The sequence below is a fragment of the Triticum urartu genome, chromosome 3A (genome assembly GCF_056163025.1).
Source record: "Triticum urartu cultivar PI428250 chromosome 3A, HENAU_Tu73, whole genome shotgun sequence".
Classification (NCBI taxonomy): domain Eukaryota; kingdom Viridiplantae; phylum Streptophyta; class Magnoliopsida; order Poales; family Poaceae; genus Triticum; species Triticum urartu.
The window spans coordinates 533,499,914-533,514,307 of record NC_141875.1 but is presented as its reverse complement, the minus strand read 5'-3'; positions in this window follow the sequence as shown (position 1 = coordinate 533,514,307).

Genomic DNA, 14,394 nt, shown 5'->3' with positions numbered 1-14,394 from the left:
CAAACCTATGCACTTGGAGGCCCAACAACGTCTACAAGAAGAAGTTTGTGTAGTAGACATCAACAGTAGGTGCAGCAAGGCACATATTGTATTGTTTCCATCGAGGATAACAAGATGGGGTTTATATCATATTGCATGAGTTTATCCCTCTACATCATGTCATCTTGCTTAAAGCGTTACTCTGTTCTCTTGAACTTAATACTCTAGATGCATGCTGGATAGCGGTCGATGTGTGGAGTAATAGTAGTAGATGCATGCAGGAGTCAGTCTACTTGTATTGGACGTGATGCCTATATACATGATCATACCTAGATATTCTCATAACTATGCTCAATTCTGTCAATTGCTCAACAATAATTTGTTCACCCACCGTAATACTTATGCTCTCGAGAGAAGCCTCTAGTGAAACCTATGGCCCCCGGGTCTATTTTCCGTCATATTAATATTCCAATACTTAGTTATTTCCTTTGCCATTTATTTTACTTGCATCTTTATTTCTCTTTATCATAAAAATACCAAAAATATTATCTTATCATATGTATCAGATCTCACTCTCGTAGGTGACCGTGAAGGGATTGACAACCCCTTTATCGCGTTGGTTGCGAGGAGTTTATTTGTTTGTGTAGGTGCGAGGGACTCATGCGTGGCCTCCTACTGGATTGATACCTTGGTTCTCAAAAACTGAGGAAATACTTACGCTGCTCTGCTGCATCACCCTTTCCTCTTCAAGGGAAAACCAACGCAGTCCTCCAGAGGTAGCAAGAAGGATTTCTGGCGCCGTTGCCAGGGAGTCTATGCAAAAGTCAACATACCAAGTACCCATCACAAACCCTTATCCCCCGCATTACATTATTTGCCTTTTGCCTCTCGTTTTCCTCTCCCCCACTTCACTCTTGCCGTTTTATTCGCCCTCTCTCTCTCTCTCCATCCTCCCTCTCTTTCCCTATTCGCCTCTTTTTGCTCGTTTCTTGTTTGCTTGTGTGTCGCATTGCTTGCTTGCCACGATGGCTCAAGATAATACCAAATTGTGTGACTTTACCAATACCAGCAACAATGATTCTATTAGCACTCCGATTGCTCCTCTTACCGATGTTGAATCTTGTGAAATTAATGCTGCTTTGCCGACTCTTGTCATGAAAGATCTGTTTTCTGGCCTTCCTAGTGAAGATGCCGCTACCCTCTAAACAACTTCACTGATTTTTGTGATATGCAAAAGAAGAAATATGTGGATAATGATATTGTTAAATTGAAGCTATTCCCGTTTTCGCTTATAGATCGTGCTAAAGCTTGGTTTTCGTCTTTGCCTAAAAATAGTATTGATTTGTGGAATAAGTGCAAAGATGCTTTTATCTCTAAGTATTTTCCTCCCGCTAAGGTCATCTCTCTTAGAAACGATATTATGAATTTTAAGCAACTTGATCATGAACATGTTGCACAAGCTTGGGAGAGGATGAAATTAATGATACGTAATTGCCCTACACATGCTTTGAATTTGTGGATGATTATACAATTTTTTATGCCGGATTGAATTTTGCTTCTAGAAATCTTTTAGATTCGGCCGCGGGAGGCACTTTTATGGAAATCACTTTAGGAGAAGCTACTAAACTCGTACATAATATTATGGTTAATTATTCTCAATGGCACACTGAAAGATCTACTAATAAGAAAGTGCATGTGATAGAAGAAATTAATGTTTTGAGTGGTAAGATGGATGAATTTATGAAATTATTTGCTAATAAAAGTGTTTCTCCTAATCCTAATGATATGCCTTTTCCTACTTTGATTAAGAATAATAATGAATATTTGGATGTGAATTTTGTTGGTAAGAATAATTTTGGTAACAACGCGTATAGAGGAAACTTTAATCCTTGGCCGTATCCTAGTAATTCCTCTAATAATTATGGTAATTCCTACAACAATTCTTATGGAAATTTTAATAAGATACCATCTGATTTTGAATCTAATATTAAATAATTTATTACCTCACAAAAGAATTTCAATGCTTTGATTGAAGACAAATTGCTTAAGATTGATGAGTTGGCTAGGAACGTTGATAGAATTTCTCTTGATGTTGATTCTTTGAAACTTAGATCTATTCCTACTAAGCATGATATGAATGAGTCTCTCAAAGCCATTAGAATTTCCCTTGATGAGTGCAAAGAAAGAACCGCTAGGATGCATGCTAAGAATGATTGCGTTATAAAAGCGTGTTCTTCTAGTTTCCATGATAATAAAGATGAAGATCTAAAAGTTATTGATGTGTCCCCTATTAAATCTTTGTTTTTTAATATGAATCTTGATAATGATGGCACTGAATATGATCCACCTTTACCTAGAAGGCGTTCCAAAAATTTGGAGTCTTTAGATCTTGATGCTAAACTTGTTAAAAGGGGGATTGAAGAAGTCAAAACTTTAAATATTAATGAACCCCCTATTTTGGATTTCAAGGAATTTAATTATGATAATTGCTCTTTGATATATTGTATTTCCTTGTTGCAATCCATGCTAAATCCTCCTCATGCTTATAGTCAAAATAAAGCCTTTACCAAACATATAGTTGATGCTTTGATGCAATCTTATGAAGAAAAACTTGAGTTGGAAGTTTCTACCCCTAGAAAACTTTATGATGAGTGGGAACCTACTATTAAAATTAATATTAAAGATCATGAATGCTATGCTTTGTGTGATTTGGGTGCTAGTGTTTCCATGATTCCAAAGACTTTGTGTGATTTGCTAGGTTTCCGTGATTTTGATGATTGCTCTTTAAACTTGCACCTTGCGGATTCCACTATTAAGAAACCTATGGGAATAATTAATGATGTTTTTATTGTTGCAAATAGGAAGTATGTGCCCATGGATTTTATTGTTCTTGACATAGATTGCAATCCTTCATGTCCTATTATTCTTGGTAGACCTTTCCTTAGAACGATTGGTGCAATTATTGATACGAAGGAAGGGAATATTAGATTCCAATTTCCATTAAGGAAAAGCATGGAACACTTCCCTAGAAATAAAATTAAATTACCTTATGAATCTATTATGGGAGCCACTTATGGATTGCCTTCCAAAGATGGCAATACCTAGATCTATCTTCGCTTTTATGCCTAGCTAGGGGCGTTAAACGATAGCGCTTGGTGGGAGGCAACCCAATTTTATTTTTATTCCTTGCTTTTTGCTCCTGTTTAGTAATAAATAATTTATCTAGCCTCTGTTTTGGTTGTGTTTTTTGTGTTTAATTAGTGTTTGTGCCAAGTAGAACCGTTGGGAAGACTTGGGGAAAGTCTTTTTAATCTTGCTGTAAAAAAACAGAAACCTTAGCGCTCACGAGAACTACTGCCATTTTTATTTGGAAAGTGATATTTAGTTAATTATTTTTGAAGATGATTAATAGATAAATTCCTAACGTCCGGCAATTTATTTTAGAATTTTTGGGGTTCCATATATTGCGTTAGCTACAGATTACTACAGACTGTTCTGTTTTTGACAGATTCTGTTTTTCGTGTGTTGTTTGCTTAATTTGATGAATCTATGGCTAGTAAAATAGTTTATAAACCATAGATAAGTTGGAATAAATTAGGTTTAACACCAATATAAATAAATAATGAGTTCATTACAGTACCTTGAAGTGGTGTTTTGTTTTCTTTCGCTAACGGAGCTCACGAGATTTTCTACTTTAAGTTTTGTGTTGTGAAGTGTTCAAGTTTTGGGTAAAGATTTGATGGATTATGGAACAAGGAGTGGCAAGAGACTAAGCTTGGGGATGCCCATGGAACCCCCAAGATATTCTAAGGACACCTAAAAGCCAAAGCTTGGGGATGCCCCGGAAGGCATCCCCTCTTTCGTCTACTTCTGTCGGTAACTTTACTTGGAGCTATATTTTTATTTACCACATGATATGTGTTTTGCTTGGAGCGTCATGTATTATTTGAGTCTTTATTTGATAGTTTTCCACAATCATCCTTGCTGCACACACCTTTTTGAGAGAGACACTCATGATTTAGAAATTATTATGTGCTTCACTTATATCTTTTGAGTTATATAGTTTTTGCTCTAGTGCTTCACTTATATCTTTTAGAGCATGTTGGTGGATTTTTTTTATAGAAACTTTTGTTCTCTCATGCTTCACTTAGATTATTTTGAGAGTCCTACAAAACAGCATGGTAATTTTCTTTAATTATGTTAGGCATTCAAGATTAATAATAAAATTTTCTTATGAGTGTGTTGAATACTATGAGAAGTTTGAAACTTGATAATTGTTTTGAGATATGGAGATGGTGATATTAGAGTCGTGCTAGTTGAGTAGTTGTGAATTTGATAAATACTTGTGTTGAAGTTTGTGATTCCCGTAGCATGCACATATGGTGAACCGTTATGTTAAGAAGTCGGAGCATGATGTATTTATTGATTGTCCTCCTTATGAGTGGCGGTCGGGGACGAGCGATGGTCTTTTCCTACCAATCTATCCCCCTAGGAGCATGCGCGTAGTACTTTGCTTCGATAATTAATAGATTTTTGCAATAAGTATGTGAGTTCTTTATGACTAATGTTGAGTCCATGGATTATACGCACTCTCACCCTTCCACCATTGCTAGCCTCTCTAATACCGCGCACCTTTCACCGGTATCATACACCCACCATATACCTTCCTCAAAACATCGAACATACCTACCTATCATGGCATTTCCATAGCCATTCCGAGATATATTGCCATGCAACTTTCCACCGTTCCGTTTACTATGACATGCTCCATCATTGTCATATTGCTTCGCATGATCATGTAGTTGACATTTTAGTTGTGGCAAACCCACTGTTCATAATTCTTTCATATAAGTCATGCATCATTGCTATCCCGGTATACCGCTGGAGGCATTCATATAGAGTCATACTTTGTTATAGTATCGAGTTGTAATCATTGAGTTGTAAACAAATAGAAGTGTGATGATCATCATTCATAGAGTATTTTCCCAATAAAAAAAGAGAAAGGCCAAATAAAAAAAGAAGGCAAAAAAAGAATAAATAAAAAGGGTAAATACTACTATCCTTTTTTCCACACTTGTGCTTCAAAGTAGCACCATGATCTTCATGATAGAGAGTCTCCTATGCTATCACTTTCATATACTAGTGGGAATTTTTCATTATAGAACTTGGCTTATATATTCCAACGATGGGCTTCCTCAAAATGCCCCAGGTCTTCGTGAGCAAGCAAGTTGGATGCACACCCACTTAGTTTCTTTTTGTTGAGCATTCATATACTTATAGCTCTAGTGCATCCGTTGCATGGCAATCCCTACTCACTCACATTGATATCTATTGATGGGCATCTCCATAGCCCGTTGATACGCCTAGTTGATGTGAGACTATCTTCTCCCTTTTTGTCTTCTCCACAACCACCATTCTATTCCACCTATAGTGCTATGTCCATGGATCACACTCATGTATTGCGTGAATATTGAAAAAGTTTGAGAACACCAAAAAGTATGAAACAATTGCTTGGCTTGTCATCGGGGTTGTGCATGATTTGCATACTTTGTGTGGTGAAGATGGAGCATAGCCAGACTATATGATTTTGTAGGGATAACTTTCTTTGGCCATGTTATTTTGAAGAGACATAATTGCTTAGTTAGTATGCTTGAAGTATTATTATTTCTATGTCAATATTGAACTTTTGTCTTGAATCTTTCAGATCTGAATATTCATACCACAATTAAGAGAATTACATTGAAATTATGCCAAGTAGCATTCCACATCAAAAATTCTGTTTTATCATTTACCTACTCGAGGACGAGCAGGAATTAAGCTTGGGGATGCTTGATACGTCTCCAACGCATCTATAATTTTTGATTGTTCCATGTTATATTATATCCTATTTTGGACACTATTGGGCTTTATTATACACTTTTATATTATTTTTGGGACTAACCTATTAACCGGAGGCCCAGCCCAGAATTGCTGGTTTTTTTGCCTATTTTAGGGTTTCGTAGAAAAAGAATATCAAACGGAGTCCAAACGGAATGAAACCTTCGGGAACGTGATTTTCGTAACGAACATGATCCAGAGGACTTGGACCCTACGTCAAGCAATCAACGAGGAAGGCACAAGGTAGGGGGGCGCGCCTACCCGCCCCCCCAGGCGCGCCCTCCACCCTCGTGGGGCCCACGTTGCTCCACCGACATACTCCTTCCTCCTATATATACCTACGTACCCCCAAACTACCAGATACGGAGCCAAAACCCTAATTCCACCGCCGTAACTTTCTGTATCATTGAGATCCCATCTTGGGGCCTTTTCCGGAGCTCCGTCGGAGGGGGTATCGATCACAGAGGGCTTCTACATCAACACCATAGCCTCTCCGATGAAGTGTGAGTAGTTTACTTCAGACCTACGGGTCCATAGTTATCAGCTAGATGGCTTCTTCTCTCTTTTTAGATCTCAATACAAAGTTCTCCCCCTCTCTTGTGGAGATCTATTCGATGTAATCTTCTTTTGCGGTGTGTTTGTTCAGATCGATGAATTGTGGGTTTATGATCAAGTTTATCTATGAACAATATTTGAATCTTCTCTGAATTTTATGTATGATTGGTTATCTTTGCAAGTCTCTTCGAATTATCATTTTGGTTTGGCCTACTAGATTGATCTTTCTTGCAATGGGAGAAGTGTTTAGCTTTGGGTTCAATCTTGCGGTATCCTTTCCCAGTGACAGTAGGGGCAGCAAGGCACGTATTGCATTGTTGCCATCGAGGATAACAAGATGGGGTTTATATCAGATTGCATGAGTTTATCCCTCTACATCATGTCATCTTGCTTAAAGCGTTACTCTGTTCTCTTGAACTTAATACTCTAGATGCATGCTAGATAGCGGTCAATGTGTGGAGTAATAGTAGTAGATGCAGGCATGAGTCGGTCTACTTGTCTTGGACGTGATGCCTATATACATGATCATACCTAGATATTCTCATAACTATGCTCAATTCTGTCAATTGTTCAACAGTAATTTGTTCACCCACCGTAATACTTATGCTCTCGATAGAAGCCTCTAGTGAAACCTATGGCCCCCGGGTCTATTTTCCATCATATTAATCTTCCAATACTTAGTTATTTCCTTTTCCATTTATTTTACTTGCATCTTTATTTCTCTTTATCATAAAAATAACAAAAATTATTATCTTATCATATCTATCAGATCTCACTCTCATAGGTGACCGTGAAGGGATTGACAACCCCTTTATCGCGTTGGTTGCGAGGAGTTTATTTGTTTGTGTAGGTGCGAGGGACTCGTGCGTGGCCTCCTACTGGATTGTTACCTTGGTTCTCAAAAACTGAGAGAAATACTTACGTTGCTCTACTGCATCACCCTTTTCTCTTCAAGGGAAAACCAACGTAGTGCTCAAGAGGTAGCAGTCACCTAGCAGTGCATCAAGGACATAATTCTTCTTTGCAGCAATGAGGATAATCCTCAGATCACGGATCCAATCCGCATTATTGCTACTAACATCTTTCAACTTAGTTTTTCTCTAGGAACATATCAAAATAATCGGGGAGCTACATCGCGAGCTATTGTTCTACAACATAGTTATGCAAATACTATCAGGACTAAGTTCATGATAAATTAAAGTTCAATTAATCATATTACTGAAGAACTCCCACTTAGATAGACATCCCTCTAGTCATCTAAATGATCACGTGATCCAAATCAACTAAACCATGTCCGATCATCACGTGAGATGGAGTAGTTTTCAATGGTGAACATCACTATGTTGATCATATCTACTATATGATTCACGGTCGACCTTTCAGTCTCCAGTGTTCCGAGGCCATATCTGTATATGCTAGGCTCGTCAAGTTTAACCCGAGTATTCCGCGTGTGCAAAACTGGCTTGCACCCGTTGTATGTGAACGTGGAGCTTATCACACCCGATCATCATGTGGTGTCTCGGCACAACAAACTGTCGCAACGGTGCATACTCAGGGAGAAATCTTATACCTTGAAATTTAGTGAGAGATCATCTTATAATGCTACAGCCGAACTAAGCAAAATAAGATGTAGAAAGGATAAACATCACATGCAATCAAAATATGTGACATGATATGGCCATGATCATCTTGCGCCTTTGATCTCCATCTCCAAAGTACCGTCATGATCTCTATCGTCACTGGCATGACACCATGATCTCCATTATCTTGATCTCTATCAATGTGTCGTCACATGGTCGTCTCGTCAACTATTGCTATAGCATAGCGATAAAGTAAAGCAATTACATGGCACTTTCATCTTATGCAATAAAGAGACAACCATAAGGCTTCTGCCAGTTGCCGATAACTTTAACAAAACATGATCATCTCATACAACAATTTATATCTCATCATGTCTTGACCATATCACATCACAACATGCCCTGCAAAAACAAGTTAGACGTCCTCTACTTTGTTGTTGCAAGTTTTACATGGCTGCTACGGGATGAGCAAGAACCATTCTTACCTACGCATCAAAAACCACAACGCAGTATAGTGATTGATTTTTGATCTTCAGAAAGAACCCTGTTCATTGAATCCGATTCAACTAAAGTTGGAGAAACAGACACCCACTAGCCACCTATGTGCGAAGCACGTTGATAGAACCAGTCTCGCGTAAGTGTATGCGTAATGTCGGTCTGAGCCGCTTCATCCAACAATACCGCCGAATCAAGAAACAACTAGTGACAGCAAGCAATATGTATATACCCACGCCCACAACTCCTTTGTGTTCTACTCATGCATATAACATCTGCGCATAAACTTGGCTCGGATGGCACTGTTGGGGAGCACAGTAATTTCAAAAAATTTCCTACGCACACGCAAGATCATGGTGATGCATAGCAACGAGAGGTGAGAGTGTCGTCCACATACCCTCGTAGACCGTAAGCAGAAGAGTTATGAGAACGCGGTTGATGTAGTCGTATGTCTTCACGATCCGACCGATCCAAGTACCGAACGCACGACACCTCCGAGTTCAGCACACGTTCAGCTCGGTGACGCCCCACGAACTCTGATCCAGCAGAGCTTTGGGGGAGAGTTCCGTCAGCACGATGGCGTGATGACGGTGATGATGATGCTACCGACGCAGGGCTTCGCCTAAGCACCGCTACGATATGACCGAGGTGGATTATGGTGGAGGGGGGCACCGCACACGGCTAAAAGATCAACTGATCAACTTGTGTGTCCATGGGGTGCACCCCTCCCCCGTATATAAAGGAGTGGAGGAGGGGGAGGGCCGGCCCTCTACTATGGCGCGCCTTGGGGAGTCCTACTCCCACCGGAGTAGGATTCCCCCCTTCCATGTAGTAGGAGTAGGAGAGAAGGAAGGAGGGGGCGCCGCCCCTCCCCTAGTCCAATTCGGACTAGGCCTTGGGGGCGCACATCCTCCCCTCTCTCTTTCCCTAAAGCCCAATAAGGCCCATATACTCCCCTGCGAATTCCCGTAACTCTCTGGTACTCCGATAAATACCCGAACCACTCAGAACCTTTCCGATGTTTGAATATAACCTTCCAATATATTGATCTTTATGTCTCAAACATTTCGAGACTCCTCGTCATGTCCCTGATCTCATCCGGGACTCCGAACAACCTTCGGTACATCAAAACACATAAACTCATAATACCGATCGTCACCGAACGTTAAGCGTGCGGACCCTAGGGTTCGAGAACTATGTAGACATGACCGAGACTCATCTCCGGTCAATAACCAATAGCGGAACCTGGATGCTCATATTGGCTCCTACATATTCTACGAAGATCTTTATCGGTCAAACCGCATAACGGTATACGTTGTTCCCTTTGTCATCGGTATGTTACTTGCCCGAGATTCGATCGTCGGTATCTCAATACCTAGTTCAATCTCGTTACCGGCAAGTCTCTTTACTCGTTCCGTAATGCATCATCCCGCAACTTACTCATTAGTCACATTGCTTGCAAGGCTTATAGTGATGTGCATTACCGAGAGGGCCCAGAGATTCCTCTCCAACAATCGGAGTGACAAATCCTAATCTCGATCTATGCCAACTCAACAAGTACCATTGGAGACACCTATAGAGCACCTTTATAATCACCCAGTTACGTTGTGACGTTTGGTAGCACACAAAGTGTTCCTTCGGTATTCGGGAGTTGCATAATCTCATAGTCAGAGGAACATGTATAAGTCATGAAGAAAGCAGTAGCAACAAACTAAACGATCATCGTGCTAAGCTAATGGAATGGGTCAAGTCAATCACATTATTCTCTAATGATGTGATCCCGTTAATCGAATGACAACTCATGTCTATGGCTTGGAAACTTAACCATCTTTGATTCAACGAGCTAGTCAAGTAGAGGCATACTAGTGACACTCTGTTTGTCTATGTATTCACACCTGTACTAAGTTTCCGGTTAATACAATTCTAGCATGAATAATAAACATTTATCATGATATAAGGAAATAAATAATAACTTTATTATTGCCTCTAGGGCATATTTCCTTCAGTCCGGTCCCTGGTCGTCCGCTCACTGTAGCTTGCGTTACCTGGGACTTGGGTAGGCTGGGGCTTCAGGTGCCGGACATCCGGTCTCAACCGGTCGTCTGGTGGATGGAACTTCTTTGGCATCTCTTCTTCTTGTCCCTCATATTTGGTGTCCTTGCGGTCTTGTCCGTTGTATGTAGCTGCTTCGTGGCCTTCCTCCAAGTACCTAATCACACATAGTGTCTCCGCATGAGGTAGAAGCCATGTCGCCTGTGTAGAAAGTGGTAGATCGGAGAGGAGCGAGTTCACCTTATCTTTGATAGCCTTTGCTCGAGCTCTTGTCATTGGTCCAAGTGGTGTCATGGGAGACGTAGGTAGGTCCATGGGGATGACCTCGGGATACTCCGCATCACTAGTTCAATCTCGTTACCGGCAAGTCTCTTTACTCATTCCGTAATGCATCACCGCATGACTAACTCATTAGTCACATTGCTTGCAAGGCTTATTATGATGTGCATTACCGAGAGGGCCCAGAGATACCTCTCTGGTACTCGGAGTGACAAATCCTAATCTCGATCTATGCCAACCCAACAAACACCTTCGGAGATACATGTAGAGCATCTCTATAATCACCCAGTTACGTTGTGACGTTTGATAGCACACAAAGTATTCCTCCAGTATCCAGGAGTTGCATAATCTCATAGTCAAAGGAATATGTATAAGTCATGAAGAAAGCAATAGCAATAAAACTTAACGATCATTATGCTCAGCTAATGGATGGGTCTTGTCCATCACATCATTCTCCTAATGACGTGATCCCGTTCATCAAATGACAACACATGTCTATGGTTAGGAAACTTAACCATCTTTGATTAATGAGCTAGTCTAGTAGAGGCTTACTAGGGACACAGTGTTTTGTCTATGTATCCACACATGTATCAAGTTTCCGGTTAATAAAATTCTAGCATGAACAATAAACATTTATCATGATATAAGGAAATATAAAATAACAAATTTATTATTGCCTCTAGTGCATATTTCCTTCAGTCTCCCACTTGCACTAGAGTCAATAATCTAGTTCACATCGCCATGCGATTTAACACCAATAGTTCACATCTTTATGTGATTAACACCCACATTTCATATCGCCATGTGACCAAGACCCAAAGGGTTTACTAGCATCAATAATCGTGTTCACATCACTATGTGATTAACACCCAAAGAGTACTAAGGTGTGATCATGTTTTGCTTGTGAGAGAAGTTTAGTCAACGGTCCGACACATTCATATCCGTATGTATTTTGCAAATTTCTATGTCTACAATGCTCTGCATGGAGCTACTCTAGCTAATTGCTCCCACTTTCAATATGTATCCAGATTGAGACTCAGAGTCATCCAGATCGGTGTCAAAGCTTGCATCGACGTAACTCTTTACGACAAACTCTTTATCACCTCCATAACCGAGAAATATTTCCTTAGTCCTCCTTAGGTACCTAAGGATAATTTTGACCGCTGTCCAGTGATCTACTCTCGGCTCACTATTGTACCCCCTTGCCAAACTCATGGCAAGGTACACAATAGGTCTGGTCTATAGTATGGCATACTTTATAGAACCTATGGCTGAGGCATAGGGAATGACTTTCATTCTATCTCTATCTTCTGCCGCGGTCGGGCTTTGAGTCTTACTCAACTTCATACCTTACAACTCAGGCAAGAACTCCTTCTTTGACTGATCCATTTTGAACTCCTTCAAAATCTTATCAAGGTATGTACTCATCAAAAGTCTTATCAAGTGTCTTGATCTATCTCTATAGACCTTGATGCCCAATATGTATGCACCTTCACTGAGGTCCTTCTTTTGAAAAAAATTCCTTTCAAACACTCCTTTATGCTTTCCAGAAAATTCTACATCATTTCTGATCAACTATATGTCATTCACATATAATTATCAGAAAGGTTTTAGTGCTCCCACTCACTTTCTTGTAAATACAGGCTTCTCCGAAAGTCTGTATAAAACCATATACTTTGATCACCTCATCAAAGCGTATATTCCAACTCCGAGATGCTTGCACCAGTCCATAGATGGATCACTGGAGCTTGCACACTTTGTCAGCACCTTTAGGATAATAAAACCTTCTGGTTGTATCATATACAACTCTTCTTTAATAAATCCATTTAAGGAATGCAGTTTTAACATCTATTTGCCAGATTTCATAAAATGTGGCAATCGCTAACATGATTCGGACAGACTTAAGCATCGATACAAGTGAGAAAATCTTAGCGTAGTCAACACCTTGAACTTGTCGAAAACCCTTTTACGACAATTCGAGCTTTGTAGATATTAACACTACTATCAACGTCCGTCTTCCTCTTGAAGATCCATTTATTCTCAATGGCTTGCCGATCATTGGGCAAGTCAACCAAAATCCATACTTTGTTCTCATACATGGATCCCATCTCAGATTTCATGGCCTCAAGCCATTTTGCGAAATTTGGGCTCATCATCGCTTCCTCATAGTTCGTAGGTTCGTCATGGTCTAGTAAGATGACTTCCATAACAGGATTACCGTACCACTCAGGTGCAGAACGTGCTCTGGTTGACCTACGAGGTTCGGTAGTAACTTGATCTGAAGTTTCATGATCATTATTGTTAGCTTCCTCTCTAGTTGGTGTAGGCATCACTGGAACTGATTTCTGTGATGAGCTACTTTCCAATTTGAGAGAAGGTACAATTACCTCATCAAGTTCGACTTTCCTCCCACTCACTTCTTTCGAGAGAAACTCCTTCTCTAGAAAGAATCCATTCTTAGCAACAAATATCTTGCCTTCGGATCTGTGATAGAAGGTGTACCCAACAGTTTCTTTTGGGTATCCTATGAAGACGTACTTCTCCGATTTGGGTTCGAGCTTATCAGGCTGAAGATTTTTCACATAAGCATCACAACCCAAACTTTAAGAAACGATAACTTAGGTTTCTTGTCAAACCATAGTTCATATGTTGTCGTCTCAACGGATTTAGACGGTGCCCTATTTAACATGAATGCAGCTATCTCTAATGCATAACCCCAAAATGATAGTGCTAAATCGGTAAGAGACATCATAGATCGCACCATATCTAATAAAGTACGCTTACGACGTTCGGACACAGCACTACCCTGTGGTGTTCCAGGTGGCGTGAGTTGTGAAACTATTCCACATTGTTTTAAATGAAGGCCAAACTCGTAACTCAGATATTCTCCTCCGCGATCAGATCGTAGAAACTTTATTTTCTTGTTTACGATGATTCTCCACTTCACTCTGAAATTATTTGAACTTTTCAAATGTTTCAGACTTGTGTTTCATCAGGTAGATATACCCATATCTGCTCAAATCATCTGTGAAGGTCAGAAAATAATGATACCCGCCGCGAGCCACAACACTCATCGGACCACATACATTGATATGTATTTTTTTCCAGTAAGTCAGTGGCTCACTCCATTGTTCCAGAGAACGGAGTTTTAGTCATGTTGCCCATGAGGCATGGTTCGCAAGAATCAAATGATTCATAATCAAGTGATTTCAAAAGTCCATCCGCATGGAGTTTCTTCATGCGCTTTACACCAATATGACCTAAATGGCAGTGCCACAAATATGTTGCATATCATTATCAACTTTGCATCTTTTGGCATCAATATTATGAATATGTGTATCACCACGATCGAGATTCAATAAACCATTCTGGGTGTATGACCATAGAAGGTTTTATTCATGTAAATAGAACAACAATTACTCTATGACTTAAATGAATAACCGTATTGCAATAAACATGATCTAATCATATTCACGCTCAATGCAAACACCAAATAACATTTATTTAGGTTCAACACTAATCCCGAAGGTAGAGGGAGTGTGCGATGGTGATCGTATCAACCTTGGAATCACTTCCA